A 24488-nucleotide genomic window follows, 5' to 3' on the forward strand; every position below is an offset into this window, starting at 1 on the left:
CCTGACTCCATGCTGCCATCTAGCGTCTAGTTTCATTTCCTACAATGACTGTTTCTGTCCTTTAATACAACGTAAATGTCAATTTGATATTTTCTAAATTAAATTAATATACCACTGATATAATTCTCATTCTTATTAACAACCGATAAAGATAATAAAATAAACTTTATTTTACCTAAAAATGTCTCTCTCTTTTTTCTTTTTTTACACACTTTCACACACTCTGGAAAGTGGGCGTCAGAGTGACTGCATTCAACCCATATTCACTTCCTAATCAATGCTAAACGAGTCTGTGTGTGTCTGTTGGGATTGTTGGGCCCTCATCTGTTTAGACGCATGCTATCCTAATTGCTGCTGCCCTAACATTGCATTTAAACCACTCCCATTTGTTCAGAGGTGAAATTTCCAGTAGTGAAATATCTTCAATTAAGTAAAAGGTTACTATTAAATTTCCAAATTGAATTCAAAGGTGATTTATATTTGTTCCCAAGAGAGGAACAAGGTAACTGAACAGTGATCAGTTAAAGGAGATGCTGAAATTTCACAGCTTAAAATACTATCCGTCACATTGTGAGGGATTAACCAGTAGTGTAGCCTTGAACACTGACCGTTATTGGAAGCATTAAACCAGGTGTACTGTCTGGCATTGGGGTTTCCTGTCCTCCAACAGTCTGTCAGATTAGTATTGGAGACTAAATTATTGAAAATATAATCAAAAAGATGATGCTGCCCTCTAGAGGGAAGACGGTCAACTGAGCCATCTGGAACTACATTAAAGTTTTCTTCTATAACAACCTGATCTGTCGAGTATTTTACCTTCCATTACTTTATCTTCCTACAAAGGTCTGCTTCAAATATTTGGTTAATCGCAATACTGTTAATCGCATATACACAAACTAAAATGAATTTTGCTCCATCAGTATTCACAACTACCAATGACTAATAACATCTGTATCACATACATGGTCCAATAAATCTACACTATGGTAGCTTGCTTTGACAAGTAAGTGAAACTCACCAGAACATGTGATCCATGTACAAACGGTCCGAGTTAGCACAAGAAATATGCGTGGTGACGTCAACAACTAATCGTCTATTAAATACTAATGAACTAATTGGGTCGTTGATTTTTGTAGACTATGTCGATTAGCTGTTGCACCCCTACAGCAGATATTCTGTCTGGTTTGTTCTGTAAAGTAATGAAATAAAAACAGTAATATTACTAATATTAGAATCTAAACAGTTGGTAATTATGTGGAATATTATATGGAAATTATATAAACATCAGGGAAAATATGTAAAATTGGTATATTTGGAATTGTACAATAATATATGTTGTTTATATCCTGTAATATAACCTTATTTTCTACTACAGACTCACTCACTATAAGAGCTTATATGTAAATATGTTTATTTGGAACAGATCGTGCATAATAGTGTAAAATAGTGTATATGTTTATATATTCTGTATTTGAATGTGAATATTGTATACTTGGTCACTACAAAAGATTTTTAAATATAAATATAAAAGACTATAAAAGATTTTAGGGAAGCACTCATTTGTTAGCCTGATAATGTCTCTGTCTGTCTGTCTCTCAGTAAAGGCTGAAGAGGCCATGGACCAGCACAGAGGTCCCTCCACCAGTGGAGCTTGTCTCGGACTGAGTCAGAAATAGTGGGTGGACTAACGGAAGTCTAAATCAAGTGTGATTCAGAACCTGATTTCTGAACATCTTCAGTTGAGTCATGTATGAATGCTGCTGATCTGTTTCTTAAACTGGTTGTTTTTGGAACTAAATCTACATCCACAGAGGAGCTTTACTACCTCTGATCTAAAGGAGAAGTGTATTCAATGAGGGAGGAGCATAGTAATGAGGCCGCCCTGACCTGCAGACAAACGATTTCTCAAACCCTGAAACTAAAATATGAATATTTAATCATTATGTACATTTAAAAATATTTATCTAAATTTCATAAAAATATACCTCAGAAGATAAATGTACCATTTCTGTAGGAGATGTTCCCAAATAAATCTTGCTGTTGGTAAAACAACCATTGAGGAGCAGATTGTGGTACTCATCATCCATAAGGAGCTGAAGGTCTGGACAGCGATGCCAAGGTTCCTATTTTCCTGTTATTTAAACAATTATTTTTTAAACCAGATATGAACCAATTATGGTTGCCTGGTGGATTTGATTGCATTCTGCGACAACAGCTTTAGTGAGGTCAGTATATTGGTTGATCACCCCACCTAATCATCCCCAACTCTCCAACCCATCTCTAAAATTTTGTATGGAGCACCATCCATCATTTCAGAAAACACAGTTCCACTGCTCCACAGCTCAATCTAACCTACAGGGGCTAGACAAGCTGTGTGTGTGTGCATTTGCACATCTGTGTCAGCAATGGGTGCAACATAAAGTAGCTGAAAGCATTGTTTAGAAAGGTTGTCCACAAATATTTGGACTTATTGTGTAAGTTAAGTGAAACGCTTGGTAGGTTTGAAAGTAGGTTACTCTCAGACAACCCTGAAAAAAGTGCAGTGGTTGAATGTTCTTCACCTCAGGCATCAGCTCTCCACTGGTGTCCAGTTCAATATGGAGGGTGAAGCTTGTTCCGGTGGCCTCAGTGATACAGACCAGAACTTCCACACTCTGTTGGACAGCGGATCTCCTCCCATAGACACTGCTTGATTTACCAGCCTAGGACCAGAGGACCGGAAAGTGATCCATACTGAGGCCATGGAACAGCAGGGATGTCTCTCCACCAATGAAGCTCGTCTCTGGGACTGAATCAGGAGCAGTGGGTGTTCTGAAGGCAGTCTGAATCAAGAAGCACAACAAGAAGATTCAGAACCTGATTTCTGAACATCTTCAGTTGAGTCATGTACAGGTGCTGGTCATAAAATTAGAATATTTTGAAAAAGATGATTTATTTCAATTCCATTCAAAAAGGTAAACTTGTATATTATATTAATTCATTACACACAGACTGATATATTTCAAGTGTTTATTTATTTTAATTTTGATGGTTATAACTGACAACTAATGAAACCCCAAATTCAATATTTATATTATATCTATCAATATATATATAATATTGCCGTTAAGTAAATTCTACTCAGCTAATTTTATTATTAAAGCAACATTTGTGTTACATACAATTAATAAAAACATTAAAAAACTCGATTTGATTTTAAACTACATATATTCTTATTTTATTATGTGTTGGTAACTTTTAATTATTTAGTAAATATTAATGAACCCCAGTCCCACTTTTTACAGTGCATTGCTTCTTAGTAAGTCCGCTTCATGTCCACATCAGAAACAACTGAGTTTCCATTTAGTCTAGAAGGACAAGACTTTACTCTATGAGGCCAAAACTTTGTCATAAGCCTAGACTGATGATTCCCAACTCCACTCATTGAAGCAACACTCCACTCATTGAAGCAACCCTCCCTGCTTACTTTCCAGCTCTCTTTGCTTTAGCACAGCTGATCCAACTCATCAATGGTTTGAGGAGCAGCTGATCAGTCTGATCAGTTCTGCTAATGGAGAGAGAATGGATTTCTGATCACTGAACTGATGAGCTCAGTTAACTCATTACTGCCAGTGTACAACCTATAGAACAAAGCCCTTATTTAATGAACAGGGACATGTCCAGGACTTCTCAGTAATGATCCTCTATAGTTTCTATAATTAATAAAAAGAAATCATTATTCACAGGACCCACAGCATACCTGCATCACAAGTACATGTTCAAATCTATACATGCACCACAGTTTAGCCTCACAAAAACTGGTACAGACATCCTGATGAAATTTGAGATCTGGAACTTCTTAGTGTGGCAGACCAAGCTAAGCTGCAGTTGTTCTACAGGATATTATCAGAGTTATTCACTGACATATTTCTCAGGGCAGTCCAAAATGCCTATGAGAGCCGGCTTCTCCTCATTCATGGCTGCTGCTTTGTTCACCTTCAGCAGTTTTTAGGACCAGACCATTAAGTAGTCTGATAAAAGAGCGGAAAAGGTCTGTGCTGATGACTCTTTTTAACCGTGTCCTAATCTGAGGAGACAAGGACAGACATTAAATAATAGCTACATACAGCACACTTGAATAGAATATATACAGTAAATCTGACATTTACATTTACATCTGACTTGTGTGACTGGTTAGCTGTCTCTCAGTGACCAGAGCTGACCATCTCTCGAGGATCTCCTTTTGGGTTCCTTTGTATGTTGTACAAATTCCACATGAGATTAAGATAAGCGAGTGCAGATCATTTAATTCCTGCAGTATTTTCAAGCCTGTCAAGCAGAATGGCATGATCTACGGTGTCAAAGGCAGCACTAAGGTCAAGCAGCACAAGAATAGTAGTGCAGCCTCTATCAAATGAAACGAGGAGGTCATTTGTGGCTCTTAGTAACGCTGTTTCAGTGCTGTGGTTGGGTCTAAATCCAGACTGAAAGACCTTGTAAATGCTACTGTTGTGCACAGCAGCAGAAACACTGCTTTTTCTAGGACCTTGGCTATGAAGGGGAGATTTGAGATTGGTGTATAATTACCAAGCTCATTGGGGTCAAGGTTAGGTTTTTTGAGAACAGGTTTGATAATTGCTGAATTAAGGGATTTAGGTATGTAGCCAATGTTGAGGGAAGAGTTAACTATAGCCAGTACTGGTTGTATAACCCTAGGCAGAACCTGTTTAAACAACTGTGTTGGAACAGGATCTAGTAAACAGGAGGATGACTTTAATAGGCTATTCAGAGTATTCAGAGTGTGCATTAAAGCTGGTGCACCATTCATCAACATTCACTGCAGTGGTCAGGGACTGACTATGAATTTTTAATGTTTTCAATTTTATCCTGCTAATGTCAGCAGGAATGGCTGAGTTAGTTTGTCTGTGACTGCTGGTGAGTTTATTCACAGTATTAAAAAGGAATCTGGGGATATTTTTGTTATTGTCTATTAGTGATGCGATTTATGAGGATTTGGCTTTAATTAAAGCTTTTTTGTATTCCGCATGACTATGATGCCATTCAAGCCGTAGAGAGTACGCATATGGTCATTACACCAAGGCGCTAGCTTTCTCTCCCTAATTTGTTTGATCTTAATTGACGCAACATTGTCAAGATTAGAGCGGAGACAGACAGCAGATCATCTGGTTCATGCTCAAGTTCTATATGATGAGATGGGCTGGAGATGGTTAAATCTGGAAGGTTATTAATGAATACACTAGCTGTAGACATTGTTATGGTACGTTTGCTCATAAAGCGAGGCATCAGGTGGATATCCTGGTTTAAGACTACAAACATGATTAGGTAATGGTCAGAAATGGAGTCAGGCTGAGAAATGCTTACTACATGTTCTGTTTCAATATGCAGGGTCAGAACTAGGTCTAGTGTATGGTTGGACCTATATCTAGGAGTTGGACCTATAACATTTTGAATGAATCCCAAAGCATCTAAGATTGATTTAAATCTAATTCTAAGGGGGTCCTAAGGACTCTTTTCAAAGTGAATACTGAAATCTCAAACAATAAAAGCCTTATCAGTTGTGGTGGAAATCTGTCAGAGAGTGATGAAGCAGACAAGGGAATATGCATTGAGTAGCAAGTTTAATGAATCTGCACGCAGCTCGTGACCACGATACAGACTGCCTCAATGGTATTCAACATACATACTTATAGGAATATCCCCCACCCACCCTCACATGTTGCATACGCATCCTGAAGTCATGACTTACGACACCTGGCACCTCCTAAGAAGGAGTGTATGTAATTAACACTAGTGGTGTGTGACCTCTGGCACACTTTTCTGCCTATTGTTGATAGATTTAAGACACTGTGCCCCTGAGTGTGAGGGTGAGTAAGGGGACAACATGATTAACTGCTCTGTTTCAGCTAATGCTTACCCATATATTTCTTATCTGGCCTCGGCTGGCGCCAGACATAGTATCAGAATGTACTGTACAACTGTGCAGTAGATTATATAGAACAGAACATGATTTACGAATACAAAATATTAAGGGGATACAAGATTAAATGGATACATTATGAATCAGCATGATTACAATATTTTTCATGACACAGTAGAGACAGCTACTTCTGAAAAGAAGTCAGCAATTTCACTAACAAGATCTGTATAAGGTCCAGGAGGACGATAGACTGTAATAAGCAGGAAAGAGAGCTGCTTTTTAGAAGCCGGAGAAAAGCCTGCCACTTTAAGAATAAGCACTTCAAACGATTTAGCTTCATAACCTGAGTTTAGGATTATGCCTAGAACTGAATCATAGATTGTGGCAACGCCGCCACCACGACCACACCTGAGTGGATAACTGCAGTAGTTAAAGCCTGGGGGAGTTGATTCATTCACAGCAATAATTCATTAGGTTTAACCCACGGTTCACAGAGACACAGTGAACTGAGGAGGTTTACAGTTAGAATTTCATTGACAATGACGGCTTTACGTGTTAGAGACCGTACGTTTAACAGCCCAAACTTAACGCAGGAGTTGCTAGTACTCGGACATCACGAAGCGCTGTTGATTCTGATTGGGTTGTTAAAATTGATTTTTGAACGTCTATGATTATCTGCAAGACTAAGCACACACCAAAGCTCTGCATACTGTTAGTCATAGTCTGACGCCAATAAAAAAGGGTTGATTTACTCATTGTAGCAGTTACTGATTAAAGATTACCCAAGGAAAATGCACTGCTGGGATTCAAACCCAGGATCTCCTGTGTACTAGACAGGCACTACAACCAACTAAGCCACTGCGCCCTACCTGAAAGGTAATCTATATCAATACAATATAGCTTCAGGCAAATTCAAAAACATTCTCTTGCATACAAACTTCACACAGACAGAAAAAACAACTTCCCTGAATAGGAACCTCTGCATTTTCCAGAAACAAAAAACATCACATGTACATATACATGTACAGAGTAGGAGACCTGGTCACACAGAATGTACACACAAAAGCTTAGCATCTTTTGTTTAGCCTTTAGGTTCCATTTAAACATCTTTTAATGGATCAGCAAACATCATTCTGATTCAGAAAAGGCTAAAATCCAACATTTCAAACTGCTTCATCTCACTTTTTCACAAATACATGCAGAATCTTTTGCAGTACAAATATGTTCCAATACCCCAACATCAAACAGAATATTTCTGAAAGTTTGAAATTGCAATTAATTAGGTAAAAAGACTAGAGAAAATCTTGTAAATAAAAGTACAAAAAGGTTGTAGGCAGGGCTATAAAGAAGAGGAAACACTCCTGACTCTGGTGGGACTCGAACCCGCAACCGTTGCATTGCTTCAACTATGCATCTAGAAGTCCAATGCGCTATCCATTGCGCCACAGAGGCCAGGTGAAGAAACAGGTTCCTTGGCCAACCTTCCTATAAAATAACAGTAGTGCTGCTAATATTTGAGGCAAATAATGAATTTACTATGCATATGTAAATCCCAGTGGTCTGATGATTATCTGCAAGTCTAAGCACACACCAAAGCTCTGCATACTGTTAGTCATAGTCTGACTCCAATAAAAAAAGGGTTGATTTACTCATTGTAGCAGTTACTGATTAAAGATTACCCAAGGAAAAGGCACCGCTGGGATTCGAACCCAGGATCTCCTGTTTAATAGACAAGAGCTATAACCACCTAAGCCACGGCACCCTACCTGACTGGTTTTCTATATCAATACAATATAGCTTCAGGCAAACTCAAAAACATTCTCTTGCATACAAACTTCACACAGACAGCAAAAACAACTTCCCTGATTAGGAACCTCTGCATTTTCCAGAAACAAATAACATCAACTCTGAAAGCTTGTCTCAATTGCTTAAACCTATCATATACATGTACAGAGTACTAGACCTTGTCACGCAGAATGTACACACAAAACTTAGCATCTTTTGTTTACCCTTCAGGTTCCGTTTAAACATCTTTTAATGGATCAGTAAACATCATTCTGATTCAGAAAAGGCTAAAATCCAACATTTCAAACTGCTTTATCTCACTTTTCACCAATACATGCAGAATCTTCTGCAGCACAAATATGTTCCAATACCCCAACATCAAACAGAATATTTCTGAAAGTTTGAAATTGCTATTAATTAGGTAAAAAGACTAGAGAAAATCTTGCAAATAAAACTACAAAAAGGTAGTAGACAGGGCTATAAAGAAGAGGAAACACTCCTGACTCTGGTGGGACTCAAACCCACAACCTTTGAATTGCTCCAGCCACTCATCTAGAATTCCTATGCGCTATCCATTGCACCACAGATTCCAGGTGAAGAAACTGGTTCCTTGGCCAACCTTCCTATAAAATAACAGTAGTGCTGCTAATATTTGAGGCAAACAATGAATTTACTATGCATATGTAAATCCCAGTGGTCTGATGATTATCTGCAAGTCTAAGCACACACCAAAGCTCTGCATACTGTTAGTCATAGTCTGACGCCAATAAAAAAAGGGTTGATTTACTCATTGTAGCAGTTACTGATTAAAGATTACCCAAGGTAAAGGCACTGCTGGGATTCGAACCCAGGATTTCCTGTTTACTAGACAGGAGCTATAACCAACTAAGCCGCAGCGCCCTACCTGACGGGTCTTCTATATCAATACAATATAGCTTCAGGCAAACTCAAAAACATTCTCTTGCATACAAACTTCACACAGACAGCAAAAACAATTTCCCTGATTAGGAACCTCTGCATTTTCCAGAAACAAATAACATCAACTCTGAAAGCTTGTCTCAATTGCTTAAACCTATCATATACATGTACAGAGTACTAGACCTTGTCACACAGAATGTACACACAAAACTTAGAATCTTTTGTTTACCCTTCAGGTTCCGTTTAAACATCTTTTAATGCATCAGTAAACATCATTCTGATTCAGAAAAGGCTAAAATCCAACATTTCAAACTGCTTCATCTCACTTTTCACAAATACATGCAGAATCTTCTGCAGCACAAATATGTTCCAATACCCCAACATCAAACAGAATATTTCTTAAAGTTTGAAATTGCTATTAATTAGGTAAAAAGACTAGAGAAAATCTTGCAAATAAAAGTACAAAAAGGTAGTAGACAGAGCTATAAAGAAGAGGAAACACTCTCGACTCTGGTGGGACTCGAACCCACAACCTTTGAATTGCTGCAGCTATTTATCTAGACGTCCAATGCGCTGTACACTGCTACACACAGCCCAGGTGAAGAAACTGGTTCCTTGGCCAACCTTCCTATAAAATAACAGTAGTGCTGCTAATATTTGAGGCAAATAATGAATTTACTATGCATATGTAAATCCCAGTGGTCTGATGATTATCTGCAAGTCTAAGCACACACCAAAGCTCTGCATACTGTTAGTCATAGTCTGACGCCAATAAAAAAAAGGGTTGATTTACTCATTGTAGCAGTTACTGATTAAAGATTACCCAAGGACGAGGCACCGCTGGGATTCGAACCCAGGATCTCCTGTTTACTAGACAGGCGCTATAACCAACTAAGCCACGGCACCCTACCTGACTGGTTTTCTATATCAACACAATATAGCTTCAGGCAAACTCAAAAACATTCTCTTGCATACAAACTTCACACAGACAGCAAAAACAACTTCCCTGATTAGGAACCTCTGCATTTTCCAGAAACAAATAACAGAGAGAGATATAGGGGGCACTTTTCATCAAACTAATTTTGACAGGTCGTCTCGACCAATCAGATCGTGCCACGTCATCAAACCACGCCCCCTGTACGTCCCTCCCTCAACCAATCAAAAGCCTGCATTTTCACCGGAAGTCCCGCCTTCTGGATATCCCGCCTTCCGGAAGTCCCACCTAATGTTTTGCCGTCCAATCGGGTAGCTGGGGCACTTTTCATCAAACGTATTTGACAGGTCCCTTCCGACAACCGTTATCAATTCTCACATACCAATGCTGTGCCCATGTGTATGTGTGTGCGTAATCATTGTATGTAATGGTGAGCCTAGCCGGGGTCAAAAGTTCCTAGTCCCCAGACCTTCAGTCAGACCCTGATTCATCAAACTTATCTGACAGGTCCCTTTCGACAACTGTTACTCATTTCCACTCCCCAAAACTGTGCCACGTGAGAGAGAGATAGAGAGATAGAGAAAGAGTTGATCAGAGATCTTTAGACTTTTATTTACGATTCAATCACGTATTACACGCAATGATTCGGTAACATCAATCAGGTGGCCGAGATACATACGATCGAGCAAATCAGAGTATGCAACGTCATAAGTCTCCACCTATTCATTCAATAGGCCCTGTAGGCCAAAGGATTTAAAGGGTCAGTGTTTGTGCGGCGGTTAGGGTTAGAAGATAGCCGTAATAATCATGGCTTCTGTCACAGATACTCCCAAAAAGATGAAACTGACTCTGGCTAAAAGGCGATTGCGTTTGAAAGACACAGACACGATTTATGCGTGGCGTTTGTCTAACGGCTATTATTTCGGGTTCTATTATCATGAAGAAAATGATGCGATGATTTTGTACAGCGGGCCGACATCAAGTTTTGCGGATGCCTCTGAACTTTTTTCCTTGTAACGCGATGAATGGCATACTTTCAAAAGACATTTTGGTTGTATGTATACTTATATTAAATTTAGATATTCGGATTGTAAAGAAGAATACGACGAGATTTTTAATCTAACGTGGAAACCTTGCAAGTCGCTGCGAACATTCAGTCTTTGTCCGAAAAGGAGTGAAGAAAAGTTTGAAGTATGTCTCACCGTAATTTACATGATCAGATGTTGCGCATTTGAGGAAGAATCTAATGAGAGAGACTTTCAGATGGTCTTTAAATGGAAAGATTTTCAAAAGATGATTCTCGAATATTTTGCAAAAATTGACGGCACATTCAATATGGTAAAAACATAGAAAACAAGAGCGACTTCAGAATCTTTTTTTTTAATTTATTTATTTTTTATTTTTTTTTATCATTATTTCTTTTTGGAATTTATTTTTGTAATAATAATTCTTTACACGGTCACATATATACATATAAAATTGCATATTTCATTCCTTAAAAACACTTGAAGACAAAAACTATGCGGCTCCGATTCCTGGAAATTGGGGGCATGACCTTTTACGACCACTATCCCACCCCCCTTGTTTCAAAACTGCATTTAAGCAACAGCTTGATCGAATTGGAAGTTCATTTTGAAAGCGTCTCTTTTTTTTTTGGAGAAATCCCCAGCAAAATGGAACACTCTCAAGGTAAGAAAACTTTGTCTTTTACTACATAAAATGCATTTATTAGAAAATAGGTAAAGTATAGCGCTCGAAATTAAGTCAACGCATGTTTTTATGTATCTTCTTAAGGTTTAATACACTTTTGATCGTAAGTAATGTAAGTAATATTTTAAAGTTACATGTATCGCATGCTTCCTGGTGATCTACAAATGAGAATTATGAAGTAATTTTAAACACAAATTAAGATACATGTAGTTTGTAATCTCTATTTTAAATTATTTATTTATTTTTCTTTGATTTTAATCAGCTTCCGGAAGAACATTGTCCAACGCATCAAGTAAGTAACTTTTTAGCTAAAATGATGATGATTAGTATTCTGTGCAATATAACCTTGTGATATAAAATTGTATATTTTATTTATAGACCAGGATTCATATGAACAATTTGATGACGTTATCTTTGTTCAACAATACAATCCACCTAGTAAGTCAATTGAATTTTATTTTATTTTTTCATCCTATGAAACCGATAGTTTTTAGAATGAATGCATTTACTTATTGTATTAATTGTTTAGGTTACAAATCTGAAGAGAGAGATTTTCTAGAGGAAAATAGCGATCGGAGATCTAACACACCATCCGGTCAGTTAATTATATTTCATTTAAAGTAAATACATTAATTAAATACGCATTATACTTATTTATACGATCCCTTGCTTTTAGATTTCGACAACCAATCCGATCATCTCTATCAACCAACTTCTCCGAGTAAGTGATGTTAAACACGTTATTTTGTCAGAAAATGATTTATATTTCTTTACTTAATTACATATTTAATACCTTTAATAGGACCTCAAATAGATGAAGGATCTGCAGACCGCTTCTCCAACACCCATCCATTTGGTGTGTAGATTTTGAGTAATTTAATATATATATTATATATATATATATATATATATATATATATATATATATTTTTTTTTTTTTTTTTATTATTAATTTATTTTTTTTCTTTCTTTATTTTTATTTGATTGTTTCAGATTCCGGCGACGATTTATATCAGGACGAAGCATTGGATCATCTCTATGACTTCCGATATCTGTCAAGAGCGGTGGAAATATCTCATCGACGACTGAAGTTTATGACTACGCACGGATCAAGTAACGATATTGCAACCGCTTATTCCACTTTTAAAAACCGTGTGGATCTTCTTATTACTCATTGTAATACTCTGTTTAGTCATGTCTCAGAAACGCCCCAACAGTGATCCTCTAAACATTGATGCTAAGAAGTCTAACATCACCCCATTCTTAACAGATGCTATAAATGAGCTTAATCAAAGATTGGCTCAAACCTGTGAACACAATCCCAACATAGTCTCTGTATCATCTCCCGACATTAATGTAGCGAATGAAACACCTCAGGATTTTTTGACCGATCTAAACCAATGTCTGTCAAGATTGCAAAATACTCTAAATGAACACGATACGTGCGCGGCTCTGAACCCTTTCCTCTTAGAAGCTGTGAATAATCTTAATCAAAGTTTATCTTTATCTCAGGAACATAACCCAGTTACACAGTTGTCACACTCAGTCATTAACTCAGAAAACCCACCAGATATTCAACACGACGTCTTTAATGAACTAAACCAAAGTCTGTCAAGATTGCAAAATGCACTAAACGAACAAGATCCAATTACCGCGATAAACCCCTTCCTGTTAGAAGCAGTGAATCAACTCAATGAATCTTTGGCACACCCCAGCGATCACAATTCTCATATTGATTCTGTATCATCTCCCGACAATAGCAAAGTGTATAACCCAACTCCTCGAGATTTTTTCTCCGATCTGATTGACAGTCTATCGAGATTAAACGATAATCTGGAAAATTTAAGTCAGGCATCACACATTTCATCAATCAGTTCTGTTCACGATAATGAAACAAGTAACACAACACATAACCCAAATCATATCCCTTTGGAAGATTCTATTAACCTTTCGTCCGACAGTGACGATGATCAAATGGGATATGGTATAGATCCGAATATCGTAATCAATCGTCTTGAAAGATTCAATACCACAGAAATTAGAAGGCGGGTAAACTTTGCATCGTTAGGAAATGTTGACAGTTTTGCAGAGTTTTACAATTATGTACTAGAACTCATAAATCAAATGCTCACTGTCGCTAATGAGGAAGTGGGCCCGCGTGACGTTGTTCACGTCGAAATTCAAGGTAATACTCTGAATGTTTCATCCCCAGTTCAGGTAAGAAACGGGGTTGTAGATTTAGAATCAATTCTAAAGATGATTGAAAACGCTGTTCAGAGTTAATTTGAAATACTTTCTGACGAAACTTTGCAACTGGTAATTCGAATCGTACACGCACCCCGTGGTGGAGGACGTAATAAGCTATCACACTTGTTCAACTCGGACATTGTTCAGAAAAAGATGAAACACCTGTATGTTTTTCAAAACAAAGATAACCTGTGTTTTGCCTTATGCGTTTCCCGATTATTGAACCCTGACAAAAATGATTTTCAAATCAAACAACTAGCGACACAATTACAACACAATGCGGGATTATCTGTAAATGATGCGGTCAGTCTGGCTGACGTAGCACATTTTGAACAGTCGCTGAACTGTAAAATTGTAATGATGTCCTGTGACGGAAACAAAAATGGGTACTCTTATTTTCAAAACAGTAAGATGCCGCATGACAAAACCTTGTTCTTGTTCCTGCACGAAAATCATTATTACGGTGTGAAAAACCTCAAAGCTCTATTAAGCACGTCCTACGTATGCCCTTACTGCTATGCAGGATTTAACGATATGAAACATCATAAATGTGATTTCCATTGCAATGTGTGTCTTGACAGTGAATGCCCCTGTCATCCTAAAGAATCTGTACAATGTAAAGATTGCCTAAGGATTTGTAGATCGGCATATTGCTATGCAAAACATAAATCTAAAGAAGGTAGAAGTTGCCCACCATGTAATTTAAGGTACTACTGTCCTGAGTGTAGCTATGGTGCAGTGGAGGTACGCGGACGATAGGTTTCTTAAACCGGGTAAAGCTAACGTCTTTATAGGTATTTTCACTACGGCCTATGCTAGACTCGAACTGTACAGCGTTATTGATCGTCTGCAACAGAGGTGTTTGTACACAGATACCGACAGCGTCATCTTCAAAAGTAAACCGGGTGACTGGATGCCGCCTCTGGGGGATTACTTGGGTTGTCTCACGAGTGAACTGGACCCGGGTGATCATATTGTAGAATTTGTAAGTGGCGGACCAAAAACCTACGGTTACAGAACTTTCAAGGGTAAGACTACGATGAAAGTCAAAGGCATTACATTAAACTATGCTAATACTAAAGTTGTAAATTTGGAATCCTTGACAGAACTGGTTGACAAAAGTGTGAAAACCCCCTATCATAACGGTGAAATAATGACCTCCCACAATCAAATTGTCAGAGATAAAAGAGGCTTTCACTTGAAAAACAAAGCTCAGATGAAAAGGTTCAGAGTCGTGTACGATAAACGCGTTCTATTACCGGACTTTACAACCTTACCTTACGGGTATTAATCGAGTTTTCATTCGTCAAAAAAAAAAAAATAAATAAAAAATAAAAAATAAAAAGAATAAAAAAAATGGACGGTAAAAAATGGTTTGATGCTAGGCTTCAGCTCCCTTTTTCTTGCATAGTTTGCGGTCCCAGCAATAGCGGGAAATCTTTTTTTATCAAAATGTTGCTTGAAAATTGTAAGAATGTCATGTCAAAAATTCCAGATCAGATTGTTTGGTGTTATACCTGTTGCCAGCCTATGTACGATGATCTGATGAAAAATATAAACGTTCGATTTGTTGAAGGTATACCCGACTCTTTGTGTGATGATGAACTATTTCCTCCCCACAAAACTAATTTATTGGTGATTGACGATTTAATGGAAACGGCTAGCAAGAATGAGGAAGTAGAAAAAGCCTTTACAAAATATACTCATCATAGAAATCTGAGCGTTATCTATCTGGTTCAAAATCTGTTTTTTCAAGGGAGAAGCAGCAGAACCATCAACTTAAACACCAACTACATGGTTCTTTTTAAAAATCCTAGAGACAAGTTACAGATTAGCGTGCTGGCGCGTCAAATGTATCCGGGTAACAGCAAGTACTTTTTAGAAAGCTTCCAGGACGCTACCTCTAGGCCTTACGGATATTTATTTGTAGACTTGAAAGCGTCGACGCCAGAAGAACTTCGTCTCAGGTCAGGACTGTTTTCCTGGGAGAATCCGGTAGTGTATGTACAGAAAAAAACAAAACAAAAACTGAAATGACATCCGATCGACTCAAGAGAAATTTACACGTGTTAAGGGCTCTATATCAAGCTACTCCTCGAGAAAGGAAGCTTATATTATGTAACGCCCCTGAGGATCTCATACTCGCCATTTGCGAAATAGCTCTAAATCTACTGAGAGGACGCATTCCTTTAACGACTCATCAGTATCGGCAATTGAAATAATGGAAAAAATCAATTAAACTTTTTGCTGATAAACGAACGTCTGTGGAAGCTAAAAGAAAGTCTATTAAACAAACCGGGGGGTTTCTTTTACCTTTGTTAAGCGTTGCAGTACCCTTCATCAGTAGTTTAATAGCATCGCGTCAGAAATAACATGGAAACTGCCGAAAAAATGTATTTGGTACCTCACCACCAACTCGAAAAACTTAAAAACTTGAGCGGTCAAGAAAATGTTAGAAAGACTGTAGAAAACGATATAGATGAAGAGATGCGTCATATTCTGGCTAGGACCGACTTGAATCCTTATGAAAAGGCAAAACTTTACGCCGTAACCTTGCAAAGATTTCTAAACCTAGTCAAAAGAGGGGATGAAGAAACTGCTCAACTAACGCTTTCGCTTTCCCTTGAATCTCAAAATAAAACGGTTACCGGTTCGGAAGAGGACGGTAGTTTGACCGAAGATGAAATTGTAAAAGAGGTCATTGATAATGTTCCGTCCAGAACCAGAAAAAATGCTTCCTACATCATGGAGAAAATATCAAAGTCTAGCGGCGTTGCTTCATGGAACGACGATGGAGAGTTTATTTTCAAAGGGAAAGCGATCAAAGGATCACACATGTTGGACTTGGTTAAAAATCTCACGGCGCCTCTAAAAGTATCCGATGACCGGAGACCCCTAGGATGGTCCGAAATGCTACAAACCGTAGCCGACTTAAACATTCCCTTATCAACCATTTCTAACGCGGGTGTTCGGCGTAAAATATCCGACGTAAAGAAAAACAAGTCATTGTATTCTCAGGTAGTTTCAAACAGCTCGGATCATAAAAGAAGCCATTCTGACTCATCTAGTCACAGTACCCTTGAACCTGTTTTTAAATCCCCCAGTTTTACTTCATCAAGCTGGTTAAATTTTTAATGATGTGTATTGTCGTGTTGATATAAATAAATGATGAGACGATGTAAAGTTGTATAATCTTGTAAGTTGTTCTTTATTTGAATAAACGGTGCATACATTTTTTTTCTCGTATCCTGCGTTGTTATTTCACTATGCATTACATTCTAAATTTTTCACCGCAGTCAACGCATTGAACACATTTCATGACACAAGTTTTATTTACTCTAGGATACATTTGTTTGACGAAAGATACAACTGTGTTATCGTTTCTTTTCAAATCACCGGTATACATAGACATAATATGATTAAACGAATATCCTTTAGCTCTGTGACATAAAAAGAATATGCAGTGTTGTCCGCAACAAACCGATTCAAACCTTTGAACTTGCTTTGAGTTGTGACTTATTTTCAAGCAGTTCTTCTTTAAAAATGAATAAATAGATTTAGGAAAGAGTTCATAAGTCGGTGGGTTTCCGTACGAGTCAAAAAATTCTCCTGAGGTTTCGTCATTTAGGCTTAAAGCCAGCCAGTGTTCCCCTGGCATGTAACTCGGGTGAGTGTTTACGATGAAAAGCGCAGGAAAATGTGTCACGGCGTTCTCGGGTAATTCATCGCAGGCAAAGACGCCTCTGAATATCTTTTTTACAGCGGGGCAACTTCTCATCACATCCAAAAGTTCTCCGGTATCCATGTTTACTGATAATCGATGAGAATGTTTCGCCGATTATTGATTTCCAGAATCGAATCAAAACTGGCGTAAACGATTAGGTTTACGGTTCTCGGAAGAGGGTTTCGAAATCTTAGCTCCAGTCTCATATTTCCAGACTTTATTAACGATAGATGTTGTCCGCAGTCATCATCGGGACTCAGATTGAACGCAATCAGGGTGTAGCCTTGCGCATAATCTTGTCTGTTTATCGACAATCCTTGATCCTTAAGATGTTTTCCGGACGCTAAAATTAACGAATGAAATTCACGAACGACATTTCCTGATTCAAAATTAGGCTGAAATGGTTTTGCCGGATACTGTGTTCCGTCAACGTAAAGAGCGACAAACTCTGTATCGTAATGTTTAAAATGGAAGGGGTTCTTATCCGTTTTATATTTTTAAATCAACACAGTTCAGTAACAGTTTATCCTGAAAAAATATATCGGAGTGAATATGACCGATCAAGTCAAAGGTTTTGCTTTCGGAACTAAAAAGGGCTCTGTTTCTGAATCCGTTGTTACGGCCTTGCGGGTCCGTCACATCCATATGTCCGGAGGTGTCTTTGTAAAATAGCCCCGCGGAATATTGCGTTTCCAAAGCAGATTTGCTAAAATTTAAAATCAATTCCATAATTGCTCTGTAGGGGTACGTATTACTCGACTGACTTATGAGACGATCTCCCAGCATAACGTCTACTTGAGAAAAGAGAGACGCAATGTGATAGTTCACAACTCCGACCTTAGCATCGTTAGCTATGTCGGTGCCGTCTGTGTTTGTGATTTTACACCGGAGATGTAAAAAAGTGTTGTTCAAGTCTAGATAGTCTTCACCATTGCCCGCCACGAAAAACTCCAGGGGTCCATTATCCGTTACGGCTGAAAGCGGCGGTATTTCGATGTAAACATACTTTTCAATGCTCGTTTAGGTGTACGGTAGCGTAAAAATATCTAATTCCGACTTGGTGCATTCTGACGATAGACTGTGCAGGAAAGCCATGGCTTTAAAAAATGTTCACCTTTCTCTGTTTGACAGATGATGATGATGATGATGATGATGATGATGATGAGGTAGAACGCTTGTTTCCTCTTCGTTTGGTCTTTTTTACTCTGACTTTACCTTGCGTGATCTTGCGTTTTTTATTCGGAATGACGTACCTCCTTCCAGGAGGCCACCTAGCGTTTTTGTAGGTTATCATAGCGAGTCCTGATCCCTCCTGTTTTTCAGTTCTGTTTGTGACGATGTTACTCACCACATCGCTTACGATACCTTTTGCTGCGGATTTTAAATGAGGTTTTGCGATAGTGAATCCCCTTTTTATAATAGGAACGGCCATCCTAAAAAGCGCTTTAAAGATTCCACCTAACCCCGACCCATACATGGTCAGACTTCCGTGATAGCCAGGGAGACCATGCCCGGCTTGCTGCTGATAGTAGTCCACGTAGACCTGAGGGTCCGCATACCTTGGGCGAATCATCGTTTAATCACGAAAAGAATGTTTTGCGGGTCTAAAGTGAAGTTTAGCCACAAATTTCCCGTAGAGAAAAGGAACATGCAGATCTTGGTCAGTTTTGACTTCGATGATTATATCGCTTATCAGATTCTTACTCACACGTACGTAGTGTGGCTTGTTGTAGGTTAATGTGACAATTTCGTTGTTTTTACCGCTTATATGTACGCACCTCAACAAAGGTACAAAACTATCCCCTACTCTTTGATAATGAATAATATCTGTATACACAAACATTGTGTAAAATCCCCCGTAAATGTCGGAAGGATAGGGAGCCTCTGGGTTTTCACGCGTGAGTTCTTTTTTTTCTTCCAGACCCAGCACGTGCGCCAGTTTTCCGTATGTACTTAGGGAATAGGGCTTCTTTGTGTCCAAACGGATTTTGTTGGTCTGGGGGTTGTATTTAATTCTTACCTCAAGGCCTAAAAGTTTTAAAACCCTGTTCATTTCGTTAACCAATTCACGGTAATACCCCTGGCTCATTTGACAGGTATGATAATCTATGGTAACGCCGTTGTCATAACGTACAAAAAATAGACTTTCCCAATTTCTCAAAGAGTACCATGTATGGGGATATTGCACTTCTGTAAGTGCCACCTCCCAATCGCCAACCAACTCGATGGGTTTAGCAAATTTAGTAGTGTAATTCGAAATCTTATTGTTAGGATAAACGTCGAGGGATGAGTTGCTCGGTAGAGTCACAAAGAACCCACTCTCTTCCATGGTGCACCAATTATGATTTTCATTCGGATATCGTCTCAACGATTTAAACTTTGACAATGTCCTTGGACGGAATCCAAGAGTTAAATTTATCGGGCCACCCTACCCATTTCACTAAACACCTCTTTTTACCATTTTGTACCTTTTCATCCAATATTTTTTCTATTTTAAATGATTTATCTTTTCCTACTATAATCTTTTGCAGTTCTTGTTCATAAAACGTACCCTCTATCTTCTCACCATCGGCGTCTTGCAGTTTGTATACCGGAGGCTCTCTCGGTATCTGTTCGGAAATTGTGAAATATTCATCCGTGTAGTTTTGCTCGTAACCTTTTTCAAACTGACTTTTTAAGCGTGAAATCCTAACAACGTCACCAACCTTAAACTTAAACCGTAGTTTCTTTGTTCTTGAAGGAAACAACCCGTACAAGGTTTTAAATACTTTGAAAGAGTTTGTTTCATTGACCTCTGCGGGTTTCATTTTTATACTGCTGTGGTAGTTGTGGTTGTAGGCGTCAACCAAATCCTGAACAACATCAGAGTATTTTCTCGTATTAAAGGCCGTAAAATATTTCCACATTTTATTCCTGAGCGTCTTGTTAAACCGCTCGCAGACGGAAGCTTTCAGTCCTGTACCCGTAGCAAAGTGAGTAATGTTGTGCTTTTTCATTAAGCCTCGAAAGTTTTTGTTAAAAAATTCCTTTCCTTGATCGGTTTGTAGTTTTCTCGGAACTCGCCCTTCCTTTAGAATGGAATCAAAAGCTTTGCTCACCTCAACTCCGGTCTTGTTTCGTAATACGCGCACCCAAGCATATTTAGATAAAATATCGATACACGTCAACATAAATTTCATACCGTCGTTACTATCCGACATATTCGTCATATCCACTAAATCGGCTTGCCATTGTTCATCAACATTTTTCACAAAAACTCTGTTTCTTTTAAATTTCACACAAATTGGTTTGTGAAGAGTATACGCATCCTGAGCCGCTAACCATTTTTTAACATCGTTGTCGTTTGCCCTTTTACCTAGTTTCTCAACGACGGCTCTTTGTAAACTCTCAACCCCTCCATAAGACCCTGGATTTGAGGGATTATAATATATATTCTTCAACAACCTCTCGGACATATCGCCGTGTCTCTGCAATAATGGTCAAAAAACGATTGTGTAATCAACACTTATTCTTACAAAAGTCTCGCAATATGAAAGATATTTACATTATGTTCCGTTAAAAAAGACAACAAAGAGTCAATTGTTTTTTCAACATCCACATTTTCCTTGTTTATCATTTTCAAAACACACACGTCGGTTACATAGGTAAAGATACATAGTAAGTGACCGGAGTTATATTCGGTTGATATTTCAAACATATGAGACAAAACGTGATGCATATATTCGTGTAAGGGGTATGAACTATTTGCCGCAACAGAAATTAAAATGTTCCAATTCGAGGATGAAGATCGCACAACTTCCATTTTTCTGTCTAATTTTGATAAAGCGTCATCTGCGGAAATTTGTCTCAGACACGTTTCATCATGGACTCGCAGTTCAATCATTTTGCGGAGCAGAGATTTACCCCGGGTCCTCAGGCATTTCTTGGAGAAGGATTTGGCGGAAGAGACGATGATACCCATGTCAGAGACGGTTCAAGGGGGTCCAGAGAGCAATGAAAGTTCCAATAGTCGATAATATCTTCTTTCACTCCATCGTTGTAAACAGTTGCAGTTTTGTCCTTGATCTCTTGCAGAGATGTTTTGAAGTCATGTTCATCTCGTAATTCGCACACGACCGTTTCAGCAACGGTTTGGAGTTTTTCCAAAGTCGGAAACAGCCAACAGCCTTTTAGCGTTAAAGTGTAGGTACAGATCTTCAGGCTCAAACAAGCAGGTGTGCTGTAATTGGCTGGGGTGGTCGATGGCGCATCCATTGCAGTTTTCACGCATATCACTTTCAATGATTTTGTCCATCAGATCACCCGTCACAGCACGGATGATGGAAAGCACAGCCGAACTTACACAACCGTCGATTTCCACCATCGCTTCAGTCTGAGGTAAATCAGAGGAAATGTTTTCCGTGTTAGGAACGTAGGAATACAAGTTTAAGAGTTCCTTGATGACCGGTACAAGGATCTGACTTTATACTCTGCGTTCTGGGGTGTGGGTCACAACTTTGACTCCGCCCCCAACCTCTTTCACAAACACACGATTGATTTCCAGATCGTGAACCTTTACAAACGGATAGCTGATGTTGGAATCAAAATGATCATTCAGTCTCATTTTTAATCTCTCCATACCTTTGATTCGTTCCAGCTCATCAAACAATCGTTCGACGTTTCCGACAAAATCTTCATATATCTCTTTCCAGTCATCCCACTGTACCGTCACGTGGTAATCTTTTTTTTCAAGCAAAACGTCGCTCGCTGAGCGCTTGTGGTTGTGCAAGGTAGACAGACATATGGCGTTGGATCCGTCCTCATCGCCGAAGGCTTGTAAGCCAAAAGTGTATGACGATGCTTGGCCTGGTGGTTTCCAGGGTGTTATGAGTATTGTAAATACAGGACTAGTACCCTTAGGTCTGTTTTTCATAAAATTGTTCAATTCAGCAGTGCGCTTCTTGAAATTACCCCAGTCATAGCGATGCAAGGTGAAATGGGTAGCTGTGTCTTCCACTCTTGACGTCGCTCCGCTGTACAACACAACTCTGTCATTTTCTTGATCAAAATAGAACCCGAAATAACCGCCTTTAGACAAACGCCACGCATGAATCGTGTCTGTGTCTTTCAAGCGCATTTTTGTTCTTGCTAGGGTCGGTCGTATTTTTTTGGGTGCATCTGTGACAGAAGCCATGATTATTACGGCTATCTTCTAACCCTAACCGCCGCACAAACACTGACCCTTTAAATCCTTCGGCCTACAGGGCCTATTGAATGAATAGGTGGAGACTTATGACGTTGCATACTCTGATTTGCTCGATCGTATGTATCTCGGCCACCTGATTGGGCGCCTTTTTTAAATGATGTTACCGAATCATTGCGTGTAATATGTGACACACAAATATGTTCCAATACCCCAACATCAAACAGAATATTTCTGAAAGTTTGAAATTGCTATTAATTAGGTAAAAAGACTAGAGAAAATCTTGCAAATAAAAGTACAAAAAGGTAGTAGGCAGAGCTATAAAGAAGAGGAAACACTCTTGACTCTGGTGGGACTCGATCCCACAACCATTGAATTGCTCCAGCTATTCATCTAGAAGTCCAATGCGCTATCCACTGCTACACAGAGCCCAAGTGAAGAAACTGGTTCCTTGGCCAACCTTCCTATAAAATAACAGTAGTGCTGCTAATATTTGAGGCAAATAATGAATTTACTATGCATATGTAAATCCCAGTGGTCTGATGATTATCTGCAAGTCTAAGCACACACCAAAGCTCTGCATACTGTTAGTCATAGTCTGACTCCAATAAAAAAAGGGTTGATTCACTCATTGTAGCAGTTACTGATTAAAGATTACCCAAGGAAAAGGCACCGCTGGGATTCTAACCCAGGATCTCCTGTTTACTAGACAGGCGCTATAACCAATTAAGCCACGGCGCCCTACCTGACTGGTTTTCTATATCAACACAATATAGCTTCAGGCAAACTCAAAAACATTCTCTTGCATACAAACTTTACACAGACAGCAAAAACAACTTCCCTGATTAGGAACCTCTGCATTTTCCAGAAACAAATAACATCAACTCTGAAAGCTTGTCTCAATTGCTTAAACCTATCATATACATGTACAGAGTACTAGACCTTGTCACGCAGAATGTACACACAAAACTTAGCATCTTTTGTTTACCCTTCAGGTTCCGTTTAAACATCTTTTAATGGATCAGCAAACATCATTCTGATTCAGAAAAGGCTAAAATCCTACATTTCAAACTGCTTCATCTCACTTTTCACAAATACATGCAGAATCTTCTGCAGCACAAATATGTTCCAATACCCCAACATCAAACAGAATATTTCTGAAAGTTTGAAATTGCTATTAATTAGGTAAAAAGACTAGAGAAAATCTTGCAAATAAAAGTACAAAAAGGTAGTAGACAGAGCTATAAAGAAGAGGAAACACTCTCGACTCTGGTGGGACTCGAACCCACAACCTTTGAATTGCTCCAGCTATTTATCTAGAAGACCAACACGCTATCCACTGTGACACAGAGCCCAGGTGAAGAAATTGGTTCCTTGGCCAACCTTCCTATAAAATAACAGTAGTGCTGCTAATATTTGAGGCAAATAATAAAATTACTATGCATATGTAAATCCCAGTGGTCTGATGATTATCTGCAAGTCTAAGCACACACCAAAGCTCTGCATACTGTTAGTCAGAGTCTGACGCCAATAAAAAAAGGGTTGATTTACTCATTGTAGCAGTTACTGATTAAAGATTACCCAAGGAAAAGGCACCGCTGGGATTCTAACCCAGGATCTCCTGTTTACTAGACAGGCGCTATAAACAACTAAGCCACGGCACCCTACATGACTGGTTTTCTATATCAACACAATATAGCTTCAGGCAAACTCAAAAACATTCTCTTGCATACAAACTTTACACAGACAGCAAAAACAACTTCCCTGATTAGGAACCTCTGCATTTTCCAGAAACAAATAACATCAACTCTGAAAGCTTGTCTCAATTGCTTAAACCTATCATATACATGTACAGAGTACTAGACCTTGTCACGCAGAATGTACACACAAAACTTAGCATCTTTTGTTTATCCTTCAGGTTCCATTTAAACATCTTTTAATGGATCAGCAAACATCATTCTGATTCAGAAAAGGCTAAAATCTATTAATTAGGTAAAAAGACTAGAGAAAATCTTGCAAATAAAAGTACAAAAAGGTAGTAGACAGAGCTATAAAGAAGAGGAAACACTCT

General features: G+C 38.6%; 2 non-coding genes across 2 annotated transcripts; both read right to left on the bottom strand.

The window, feature by feature from the left end:
* Window positions 1-7605: 7605 nt before the first annotated feature.
* On the bottom strand, window positions 7606-7679 carry trnan-auu (transfer RNA asparagine (anticodon AUU)). The gene has a single exon. It is a non-coding gene; the product is annotated as a tRNA-Asn (tRNA).
* A 1773-nt stretch (window positions 7680-9452) lies between these two features.
* Window positions 9453-9526, bottom strand: trnat-agu (transfer RNA threonine (anticodon AGU)). Its single transcript has one exon. It is a non-coding gene; the product is annotated as a tRNA-Thr (tRNA).
* Window positions 9527-24488: the final 14962 nt, after the last annotated feature.

Source organism: Salminus brasiliensis, chromosome 4, assembly GCF_030463535.1.
Source record: "Salminus brasiliensis chromosome 4, fSalBra1.hap2, whole genome shotgun sequence".
Lineage (NCBI taxonomy): Eukaryota > Metazoa > Chordata > Actinopteri > Characiformes > Bryconidae > Salminus > Salminus brasiliensis.